Raw genomic sequence first — 12,014 nt, forward strand, 5'->3', positions numbered from 1 at the left:
ATTATGTTGAGGCTTCAAGAAAAATATAAATTAATCGTCTCAGCCTGCACCACCGAAGTATAACTGCCTTAATTCAATTAAAATAAAATGAATAGGGCTTGCGCCAAAAGGTTGGTTTGAAGAATAAAGGATTAAAAGCGGGGAAGAGAAAGGGAAGGTCGGAAGGAAAAAGGTGAAATAACACCAGCGCCCCCAGCCATGGGAACCAGCCGAGCAGATGCTAAACGTGCTGGAGCAGGAAACAAGTCCACACTTGTGAGCGTCACAAAACTGAGTGTTTTGCTTAGACAGACCCACCCCAGTTCCCGAGGCGGGCGGCATCACTAAACATCTGACTGAATGCAGGTTACACCACACCTGTTTTCCTCATGAACAAGTTCATGAACACTTCCAGACAGGCTAGGGGAATCAAACGGCGGCCACTACTCGTTCTCACAAGACCATTGTTTCGAGAGTCACTTCCGACCAGGACCTCCGCTATAAATTGGCGACCTGCTCATACCGGTTCTCTGTACGGCTGCGCTTGACTCTAACTTTGGAGGGTCACGTGTTTGTCTAGTTACAAAAGTGTCACGAGAGGCCACCTCAACTTAACCCCATAGCAGCCGACGCGACAACTTGAAAAGTGCGCAGCTTCGTCGGAACGGTTCGCGCGTTTCGAGTGTTCCGTGGTAGGTTTTTTTTTTCTTTTACCATTGGAACGGTTTCTAATGTGCCGCGGCAGATATATTTTTTTCCTTTAGTAACTTGCGTGATGATCTTGGAATTTTCTGTTTGACTAGTGCGCAGAGACGAGGCCGAGAACGTGAAGTAGGCGCATTGACGGCATGCCTTGGCTCATGTAGCTGTTCCAAGAATTACTCAATGCGGCTGCTGTGCGTGTGCTCTGTGAAAAACTTTCAGTGCCACTGTGTGGTGAACATTCACGCGTGCTTCATCGTGACACCATCGTTAATAAAGTTGGCAATGTAATAAGAATGTCAATGGGAGCCCTGCCGTGCGCGACAAGCGGTTGTCACTGGGTGTCACCGTTTAAAGAAAAACATTGATGACACTTGGTTCTTCAGACATGACATTTGAACGTCTTCATGAACAGGAGTCTGTCATTTTTCACTGAAATAGAAACCTCTAAGGGCTATTGTAGCTGTGCAATTTATTCCACCCACTTGAACGAAGAGAAGTGCCGAAACTGCAACGCTCGCATTTTCGTTTGTTGTAGCACATTGAATCATCCGAGTCTCAGTTTCAGAGTTGGAAGCTTTTTAGCGCACGTATTACTTTGAGATCACGAATTACATGGAGTACGATTAGCTCCAGGCTTTTTATAAAGCAGCGTAAGCTATGTATAACCACGACCATACTTAACACACCATTTTTATGCATTACGTAGACCAAGCTGCTGAACTTGTCATACATTTAGCCTGCTACAAGCAGCGGCACTTAATCATTTGTCACATTGAAACCAGCACACCTATGTCACTTACAAAGGCAAAATTCAAATGCATTCTCTGTAACTGCAATTGACCCGAATGTTTTTGAAAATATATTTTGCTGCACTTCCCTTAGTAGAGCCTCTTAACGGCTGTGCCCCTGATTAACCCACTAATTAAATGTTTAAGCCCATTATTTCAGACACTCGTCTATGTTATACAAAAACATTCCCATGCAGAAGGAACACACTTCATGCACTATGATATTCCAGTACATTTTATTTGTTTGCCAAGCTCAAACCTTGACCACCTTTCGTGACTGTGGCTTGGCGCGCAGCAACTTCCTTTTCGCATGAGTCTCGGTTACGTTGCTCAAAAAAGTGCCAGAAAGGGTCACAGAAGCTTCACGTGAATGAGCTTGTGACGTCCCAACAAACACGGACGGAACCCCGGTCCTTTCAAGATGTTTTCGCTCGTTTCTCAAACCAACACATAAAAAAAGGGAAAAAAACCTTCGGTGTATCCAATGGGCATTCGGGAGTGGAGTACCTGGAAGGATTATTTCTACTATTCTCGCGGGCTTCCCCGCGCAAACTCGAGGACCGGGCGGCGCCTTGTTGTCTACAGCCAGTGTGACAGTGTACCGTGGCAATAATACGCGCGCACCCTTCAGATTTGTGGCGTGGGGGAGCAGCAGAGCACCTTTCGTTGGTTCGGGGAATGCGTCCCTGACGCAGCGCCTGTGCCGGGTCCAGTCTGACTTTCCGTCAGCCTCCGTGGCTCTAGGGCTCATTACTGCGTTCTGGGCGGATAGCCACCCGCGGCCTTGAATGACGAAGAAGTGGCGGCTACGGAGAATTTCGTGGGAGACACCGAGCTGCATGGAGACGTCGGGACTCGTTCTGGACATCGGCTCATCAAGTACCAGAAACCAGGACAATTGGTTCAGCCGAAAATATTTTGGCACAATATCGCAAACTCCGGACGTTGGCCATTATAGACGACGCACTTTGTCGGAAGCATCGGGACCATTGTTCGCCCATAATTAAAGTGTCTTCGGACGTCTCGCCCATCTCTCTCGCTGAGGCTTGAGTTTGTACATTGTTACTTGCTCGGCTTTGTTTGGGAGAGGGTTTTCTACTGATAAGGGCCACGAGAGCAGTCGTCGAAGATGGCACACTCCGACTGACAAGAAAATATGCCGCGTCGATAGTGGCGATTGGTTTGGTGCCCCGGTAGGGCGGAGTCGGGTCCTACAAAAAAGGACTACGAGACGATACAAGGGGGTCAGCGAGATACGATGCGAAAAGAGTCAGAGAGATACGATGTGATGAGCTCGAGGTGGTGGAGAGACAGAATGGAAAAGGAAGATAACGGTGCGAAGAGATAGCGAAGACAGGCGATGAGATGATGACCGGGGTAAGGACGGTACGATGAGGAATGAAAGTTAGGGATAGAAGGCGGCTAATATGGAAATCACTGAGAGGCACGACGTAGGCGACGATGACGAAGACGATGAAGACGCTGACAAGTTGGACAGATCAGACCTCGATGCTAAGAACCAACCTTCGGCACCGATTCGAGCAGCCAACTCCGAGGCCCCAACTACATGGACAATCTGTTAGACGAACTTCACCTCCCTTACTTAAACGAGCTTTGCGGGAAGGGATGAGGCATATTGAGACATTGCGCGGTTTTATTAATTAATGACTTTATCATATGTGTCGTCATGTGTTTTTTTATGCATACCCTTGTATTGTTGCAGTTTCTTTATGTGCCTGCCCTGTGTCGATCGTCGCGAGTGTCTAAATCATGTGTTATATTTTGTATAGTGGTTGATGTACGCGAGTATACGATGTTTGCAGTTAGGAATAAATGTAATGAATCATTAAACAGAAACAGGTCGTAGCGTCTTTTTTTCTCGGCCCCAGCCCGAATCCCTGTATGCGGAAAGTGATTGAGACACATAGCCAAGAGGGAACCGGATAGACAAGGGGTTGCGTGGTCTCCCTTCTCTTTGATAATCGGTGGTGTAGCGGCGGACGTCTCAAGTGGTGGCAGGGGTGAAATTACTGCTGGGGCAATGGTGCGAGATTTCACCCTCGTACTAGGGAAGGAGAGGTGGCAAAATGAACGAGCAGGCTACCAAGATGACCGACAGAGACGGCCCACTAGAAATGAGCGCGTTAATGTTAGCGGACATGGTTCCATCATTTACGGGAGGTGATACGAGTCCGGATGTTGGGGTCTTCTTGAAAATTTTAGATCAGGTTGGTCGCTTGGGTGGATGGCGGCATAGTGAGCTAATCTGCATAGCACGATGCAAGATGGTAGGCGTGGCGCAAGATTTTGCGTGGTGGGATGATGACGTCGCTACGGCTTCAACTTTTTCTGAGTTCGAATATTTGGCCCTCAAGAGGTTCAATACGGAGCCACTTATCTTTAAAACAGAACGGTTTTTAAACGCGAGGCAGAAGACAGATGAGGAGGTGAGGTCATTTGCAAGTCGCTTACGCATTCTCGGGACCACCACCCTGGCGAGCTCCGATAGTCAGGATCCGTTGAAAGCTTCACTGAGCCACGAAATTCTAGCCTAACAATTACTCTCGCGATTTTTATTAGGCCTGAGGGATCCGGTCCGTAGATTTGTTCTCTCTCGGGATGCAAAAACATTTGACGAGGCCATTGCCATAGCGGTCAAGGAGGAACAGAATGAGAAAGTGTCGTGGAGCGATACGTTACCCGTTCGATACGCAGAAGAGAACAACGATATTCATGAGATGCATAGTCGCCTTGACCGCCTCGAAAAAGTTGGGGAGAGCTTGGTAGTACGTAAAAAGGTGAAAAAAATTGGAAGGAATCCCCGAGGCAACTCCATTATCCCGGCGGGTGCTATAACTGTGGCAGGTTTGGTCAATTTTGGCGAGAATGCCACCGATACCGGCGACGAAAGTGGAATTCGACGGGTGGCAGCCGCATTCACAAAGGCAAGGAGAGGGCGGGAAAATTCGAATCAGGAAACCTAGACGCAACTCCTCCTCACGACGGTGACGCGGAGAGGTCAATGGCGATCGTAAATATTCGCGAGGAAACAAGGTCCGTAAAAACGAGTCATGGCTCGCCGTGTGGGGTTGTGGTTAATGTAATTTCCGTGATCGAGGAGGATGTTCCGCCAATGGGCGAGTGTGTGTTTAGGGGGAACGCTGGCACGCCAGTGCCACTGGGTGAAACAAAAGTTGTGGAGGTTGCTAGAGCGGACACAGACGGTTTAGCTGCGGTTTATACCTCGAAGGACCCACGAGACGATGAGGCATTACTAGTAGGAGTAGCAGATATAGAGTTGGACGAGAATGGGTTTTCTGAGGATGCAGTTGCCACAGTCTTGGCCGACATGATGGTAGGCCGTACGCTAGAGGGAGTAGATGAGATTGAGGAATGCCTAGTCCGCAACGGGGTAGTTTTTGTGGGGCCAAAGAAGAACTGCAGCACACTCGATGTACACCGCAGCAAACCCGGGCAAGCGCAGCGGTGGCCTTGTCAGATAGCTTCGCACATGCCTCACTTCGCGATTGAGTTGAGTAGGTGGAAGTTCGGACCATCCAACGAGGGTCCGGGACTCGGAGTCGGGGAAGAGGTCTGCATACGGGTAGACGCTGAGCGCTCGGGGATCGGCTAGGGTCATAAGATTCCGCAATGTTGTATGCCATTTTAAGATTTATAATTTCTACTTGGTCATTGTGCATGTTACTTTAGTAAAGACCTTCTGTCGAAGTTTTTTATATTGTTTTGCTTTGGCTTGTACACTTGTTTTATTTTGTTGATTGTGTTTTGAATTGAGGCAGGTAGTTCACTCGGTTATCATGGTTTTTTGTTGTTTGCGGCATGTGATGCTGATCGCTGAGTGATTGGTACCACCTGGGATCGATTAACACCTAATGATGGGGGAAGAACATATAGTCAGTGAATGTGAGGTTACCGAGATCTCGCCACTTGTCGGAAAGGAAGGTGATGAAGGGACTGTTTTAAGGAACGAGAAAGTTTAGAAAGTTCAAATTGAAATGCCTTCACGGCGTCTCCCCGCACGGAAGTGAAGTGTCGCGCCTCGTTAGGAGGCAGGGGGCGTCGTGACCGGTATTGATGTACAACGCCCAATGTCACAGTTGCATAGGACAGCATTTACGCTACGTTCTCAGCCAATCCGAACACGCAATTCGCGTGGAAAATCCCTTTCCCTCACCTACAGGTGCAGCAGATGCCGGGCACGAGATGGTATGCGAGGGTAATTCAGTGTTGCTGCCTGTATGACCTATGTTCTCCCGCCATCCCGCTTTTCGTTTGGTTGGAGAGCTTCAATAAGATCTTAAAATTTTGTGCATGTGTGGAACGAAAGCGTATTGAAATGTGTGTATCCTCTGTTTGGTTGTGTCAAGAGTGGACACTGCAGGTAAAGTGTGTGATGTGCTCACAAGGTAGTGAACCTTCCGCACACTTGACTGAACCTTGCGTGCCAAACCATCCGACGAGCAGCTGTGACCAGTGTGCGTTTTGTCCACGCGTCATCCACGAGTTTCTGAGGTGATAGGAAGGTTTCAAGTGTGTTGTGCGTGATTGAAACACGGAATCAAACTGCTTCGTGGTGGGTGATGATTCAGCGACAATCACAGATTGGTTCCTCTCAGCGACGCGCTGCCGCCAGGGCTAAATCACAAGTGTGCTGTGTTCGCTTACCGTATTCCTAGGACTGCCGCAATGTCTCAATTTCGCTGCGCAACCCGAAGGCACTATGCGTCCGCATTTCTCGTGTTTGAATTTCCCCGCTGGGAAAATTTTTTTGAAGATGAAGGGACTGTGACGTCCCCGCAACGGACTGAACCCCGGTCCTTTCAAGATGTTTTTGCTCGTTTCTCAAACCCACGCATAAAAAAAGGAAAAGAAATTCTTCGGTGTAACGACTGGGCATTCGGGAGTGGAGTACCTGGAAGGATTGTTTCCACTATTCTCGCGGGCTCCACCACTCAAACACGAGGACCGGGTTGCGCGTTGTCGTCTACAGACAGTGTGACAGTGTATCGTGGCAATAATACGCGCGCACCCTTCAGATTTGCGGCGTGGGGGAGCAGCAGAGCACCTTTTGTTGGTTCGGGGAATGCGTCCCTGCCGCAGCGCCTGTGCCGGGTCCAGTCTGACTTTCCGTCAGCCTCCCTGGCTCTAGGGCTCATTACTGCGTTCTGCGTGAATGGTCACCCGCGGCATTGAATGACGAAGAAGCGGCGGCTACGGAGAATTGCGCGGGAGACACCGAGCTGCATGGAAACGCCGGGACTCGTTCTGGACATCGGCTCATCAAGTACCAGAAACCAGGACAATTGGTTCAGCCGAAAACATTTTGGCACAATATCGCAAACTCCGGACGTTGGCCATTATAGACGACGCACTTTGTCGGAAGCATCGGGACCATTGTTCGCCCATAATTAAAGTGTCTTCGGACGTCTCGCCCATCTCTCTCGCTGAGGCATAAATTTGTACATTGTTACTTGCTTGGCTTTGTTTCGGAGAAGGTTTTCTACTGATGTGGGCCACGGGAGCAGTCCTCGAAGACGACACACTCCGACTGACAAGAAAATATGCCGCGTCGATAGTGGCGATTGGTTTGGTACCCCGGTAGGGCGGAGTCGAGTCCTCCAAAAAGGGACTACGAGACGATACAAGAGGGTCAGAGAGATACGATGAGATGAGCTCGAGATGGTGGAGATACAGAATGGAAAAAGAAGATAACGGTGCGAAGAGATAGCGATGAGAGGCGATGAGATGATGACCGGGGCAAGGAAGGTACGATGAGGAATGAAAGTTAGGCATAGGAGGCGGCTAAGATGGAAATCACTGAGAGGCACGATGTAGGCGACGATGACGAAGACGATGAAGACGATGACGAATTCGACAGATCAGACCTCGATGCCAAGAACCAACCTTCATCCCCGATTCGAGCAGCCAACTCCGAGGCCCCAACTACATGGACATTCTGTGCCACGTACTTCACCTCCCTTACTTAAACGAGCTTTGCGGGAAGGGATGAGGCATATTGAGACATTGCACGGTTTTATTAATTAATGACTTTATCATTTTTGTCGTCATGTGTTTTTTATGGATACCCTTGTATTATTGCAGTTACTTTCTTTGTGTGCCTGCCCTGTGTCGAACGTCGCGAATGTGTAAATCATGTGTTATAATTTTGTGTAGTGGTTGATGTACGCGAGTGTTCGATGTTTCCAGTTAGTATTGAATTTAATGAATCAGTAATTAGAAACAGGTCGTAGGGTCTCTTATTTCCCAGCCCCAGCACGAATCCCTGTATGCGGAAAGTGATTGAGACACATAGCCAAGAGGGAACCGGATAGACAAGGGGTTGCGTGGTCTTCGCTCTCTTTGGTAATGGGTGGCGTAGCGGGGGACATCTCAAGCTTAACAAGTGCAGTTGTATAGGCTACATTGTCATTCCTTTCACATTTGAACAGGGGGTTGTTAATGACAGATTGAAGCATGGCACACGTGAACTTCTACAGTGGCTGTGGTCGTTTGATCAGCAAAGGTGCTGCTCGTGAGGCAGGATATTCAAGCAGGCTGACAAAGCCAACAAATGTTATGCTCGTGTACGACAGTCCACCCCTATCAATGCCTGCAATTATGGCAGTTGCCGTCGAGTGAGACTTCGGCGATTTAAGCTTCGTGATGCATTCTTCACGCACTATGTTGTCTTGAACTGCTTGAACTAGAAACCCAGCGATCAAAGCAAGTGTGCTGGACCGGTGGCTTTGTTGCGGAGTTTCTGGAAAAAAATTTATGTAAACATAAAATAACAGCGCATTCGCAACAGCACATTGATGCAAAATTTCGAAGCAATCTGACATCGGTAATGAATGATCAGTTATTACACACACGCCCTTATATACTTTTTATTAAGAGGTACTTGCTGGAAACTGAAATCTATCACTGTGGTGTCTCACTCGCACCGTCGTGTGCCACTAGCAAGCCATGAAAAGCGGATTTTAATCCTGTGGCCACAAAAAGATTTTTGACGCTACTATGGTAGCGATGATGTGTGCAGCTTATAGTATTAAAACATTTTTTATAATGCCTATATTTTAGTGGTCAATTAATGCGTAATATAAAGTACCGAAGTATAAGTAGCGTACATGGGTAGCATTCTAAGAGCGTCAGATGCGGACGCAAGAACTTTTTGATGTTGGTATCTGAAGTGGCCGTTGTAGGAGCACGAGAAGGTACTGTAGCCTCGTCCAATTGTCCCACAACACTCCCAACATTGCTGAGTGGAGAGGAGTGAATGATTCCAGTGACTAGCACTTTCGGAAGCGCTGAGAGGGCAGCGTATGCATCAGTTTGATCATTTGAGCCATTCAGCTGTCTTATGGGTAAGAATAGTGACTCAACATCATCACTTGAGAATATTGCAGTAATATAACGATATAAACGATATAAAGTTTACAAAACAATGAAAGAAAATTTTCTGTTTGAAATTATTTTTTTGGCTTTACTAAAGGTTTTTATGGTCTCTTATGACTTGTTTATTACTACTCCTATGTTTTAGCAGTGTAATTTATTAAACCGACATGGCAAGACAACAAATAAACTTTAGTGCACTGCTTTTACAAGCATTTTCTCAATTTTATTTCAGTGTTGATTATTAATTACTGCTACCATAATATGCATTATTCACCGCTCATCGTCCTCGCCATAAAAAGGCATCCTCGTGGCATCTCTGCTAGTCCAGTGAAACGTCGTGCTTTGGATGTTATGCAATGCAAACCACTTGTACACCATTTCCATGAATTCTACCGTTTGAAAACAGTCTTCAAAGCCATGAGTGCCTAAACGGTCTCCGTGATGCTAGAGGAATGTCAAAACTGATGTCACCTAGAGGAGAAAAGTGAAATAAAAAGGGTGTTACAGACGTTTGCTGAATGCAGTTTTAGAGTACATAACAAGTGGATGCCGTAAATGTTGTACAGACAGGCAAATATAACATTTCAGTTCAGTTCAGAAACATAGTGGCACTGATCAGCTCTGTGCCATCAGTTTGACAGCAAGAGCAATTCAGGTGCACTTCTGTACAGGCAGAACTTGGTACAAGTACACTGGCAACATTGAACATTGTTTTACCTGCGGGGAAAAAATGGCAACTGCTCTGCCAACACCCATTTTTTTTCAAAATTGCTTGGCTAAAGGTGCTTCTTTGTCAGGCGCCTAAGCAGCTTGAAGGCACCTTGTTTTTCTTGCAGGTCATACAGGTTCTTGTCAAAGAACACAATATTAATTAAATGAAACCAATTGGCAAGACATTTTGCCTACCTTAGGTAGTCTGGAAGGAGGAGACTGCCACTCTTCCTGAAAACTCTATTAAAATTGATTTCTGATTTTTTTCAGGATATGGCAGTAATCAAATGAAATGAATAGGCTGTGGCTGGAATCAAGAGGGTGCCTAGAACAAGTTTTGAGATTCTTATGATTAACTGGAGATACACATCATCTTGAAGCCCAGCATAAAGGGCATGTCAGGCGCTTCTTGACACGCCAAGGTGCACTTACGTGAAACAGGTTTGATGCTGCCTCCAGACAACATTGCAAAAAACTTGCAATAGGCACTGTGGTGATCACCAACAAGTCGCGTCACTTTAAACCCGGCACCTTCTACACATCCCATCACCTTCAAGGCTAGCAGATGAAGCTGTTCACCATTCAAAGCTTTAGTAAAATAGTATTCCACAGGAAGCCTGTAGAAAAGATCACGGTCCTATAAGAAATACAGGCTTTTAGACTTTATCTGTTTTGTACTGTTCACACAGCTGTCTACATACCTATAATGGGTAGACAAGCGCACAAAAACAAAGCACAGAAAATGTGTTGCCAGCTGGTTCTTCAGGCCATAGTCTTCTTCTGAACCCCCAAGGTCCACCAAACCATGAAAAGTGTCAGAGTGCTTTTGGTATGTCATTGCTTCTTTTATGGACATCTCGTCCACGACAAGAGATCCGCAGCGTGCCTGAAAGAATGAGCAAAAACATGGTATGGTCGTTTGAGCAAAGCTCATGTTTTGCCTGTTCATTGTGAAGTTTAGCTTCAACATGAAGCCACTTTTTCATGAGAGAGGACACCCTTTGTCCTGTGCAAGCTCCAATATACCACTTCAGTGTGGAACGGCTTGGCAGCACAAGTACCCCGCGCTCCCAAATCAAACGGTACCCAGATGGTGATTTGTCGTGCTGAAACAATAAGAAACACAGTTCCTTATTGTTTCTTTCTGCCAATGCTTCTTTCCTGGCACTCGGTAAAACAGCCTGTTCCTGAAGAAACAAAGCCTTTGTGTCATTGTTGTCTATCTTCTCCTGTAGGGATTTTGAAATTTAGAAATAAAAAAGGCAGGTAATTGGGCCGGTTAGTACGTAGCTGCCATGAAGAACACAGGGCTCTAACAGAGCACATAAACTAAGCGATCACTGTGGCACCCTGCTTCCTCTCAAACATTTTTTACCTATTCAAACATTCAATTGCATATGCGTAAATACAGCTCATTTTCAATGATCGCTTAAGACGTTATGCAGTTAATCTGAGTGTTTGACACTTCACATACTTGGAGAATGGTTAAATTCAATTTCTTCATGCAGGCGTCCATTTTTTTTCATCTGCTTTCTCAATGCAGAAGCTTCTTCCTTCAGACTCTCATTCTTCTTAACCGGTCTCTGGCACTTCTTTGTCAATGTCTTCAGCTTCTTCTCGAGCTTCAGTATTTTGTGGAGTAAGGTCTTGTTTGCATCCCTCGTGTCCTGGTAGGCTTCTTCAGAACCAAGGAAGCCTTGCATGATGTTGCAGGTGCAACAAGCAATATTGGTGGCATTATCTGCAATGCACACACACTCTGTCAATGTATCACTTATAGAGTGCGCTAGTTGTAATCCTGTAGATCAAGCCTGTGCACTTTCGGGACCATGCTGTACTTGACCAGGCGCAATGTTAGGATCGATGGACTCTTCCATTGACATGGATTCTGAGTTGCCTTTTTCCAGTGCAGATGGCACAATGTTAGGATCGCTGGACTCTTCCATTAACATAGATTCCAGGTTGCCTTGTTCCTGTGCAGATGAAGGTTCAAACAAGCCACAACCTGTATTGTGCCCACTTTCAACTTGTCTGCTATGGTCTTGATACTGAAAGTTGGAAGTTTCCAACCTGGAATACAGACAATTCGTAATGTCCATATGAGATATAAGAAAGAAATGTGAAAATTTATTGCCGCATTTGAAATGTAACTATAGAGGTCAGTGATATTACAACAGTACATGGCATTTAGGCTGATTACTTACATTTTCCTTTTGGCATCCATATCAAGTCCGCCCACAGGTGACGGAATTGGTGAGCGCTTCACGTGTCTTCACTTTTTCTTGGGCTGCTGCTGAAGATACGCTGGATAGCTGGGAAATATTGTCGAAATGGCGTCTGGCTTCAGCCTTTTGGACTTCAAGCCCTGCTTATAATCCTCGGGCTTAAAATGAAGGCTGCATACTTTGATTCTGT

At 46.5% G+C, this 12,014-nt stretch overlaps 2 pseudogenes; both read right to left on the reverse strand.

The window, feature by feature from the left end:
- Positions 1 to 7,750: 7,750 nt before the first annotated feature.
- Positions 7,751 to 8,900, reverse strand: LOC142767877 (uncharacterized; annotated as a pseudogene).
- Positions 8,901 to 9,046: 146 nt separating this feature from the next.
- Positions 9,047 to 12,014, reverse strand: part of LOC142767878 (uncharacterized) — a 39,454-nt pseudogene continuing 36,486 nt past the window's right edge.

Source organism: Rhipicephalus microplus, chromosome 7 (assembly GCF_043290135.1).
Source record: "Rhipicephalus microplus isolate Deutch F79 chromosome 7, USDA_Rmic, whole genome shotgun sequence".
NCBI classification, from domain to species: Eukaryota; Metazoa; Arthropoda; class Arachnida; order Ixodida; family Ixodidae; genus Rhipicephalus; species Rhipicephalus microplus.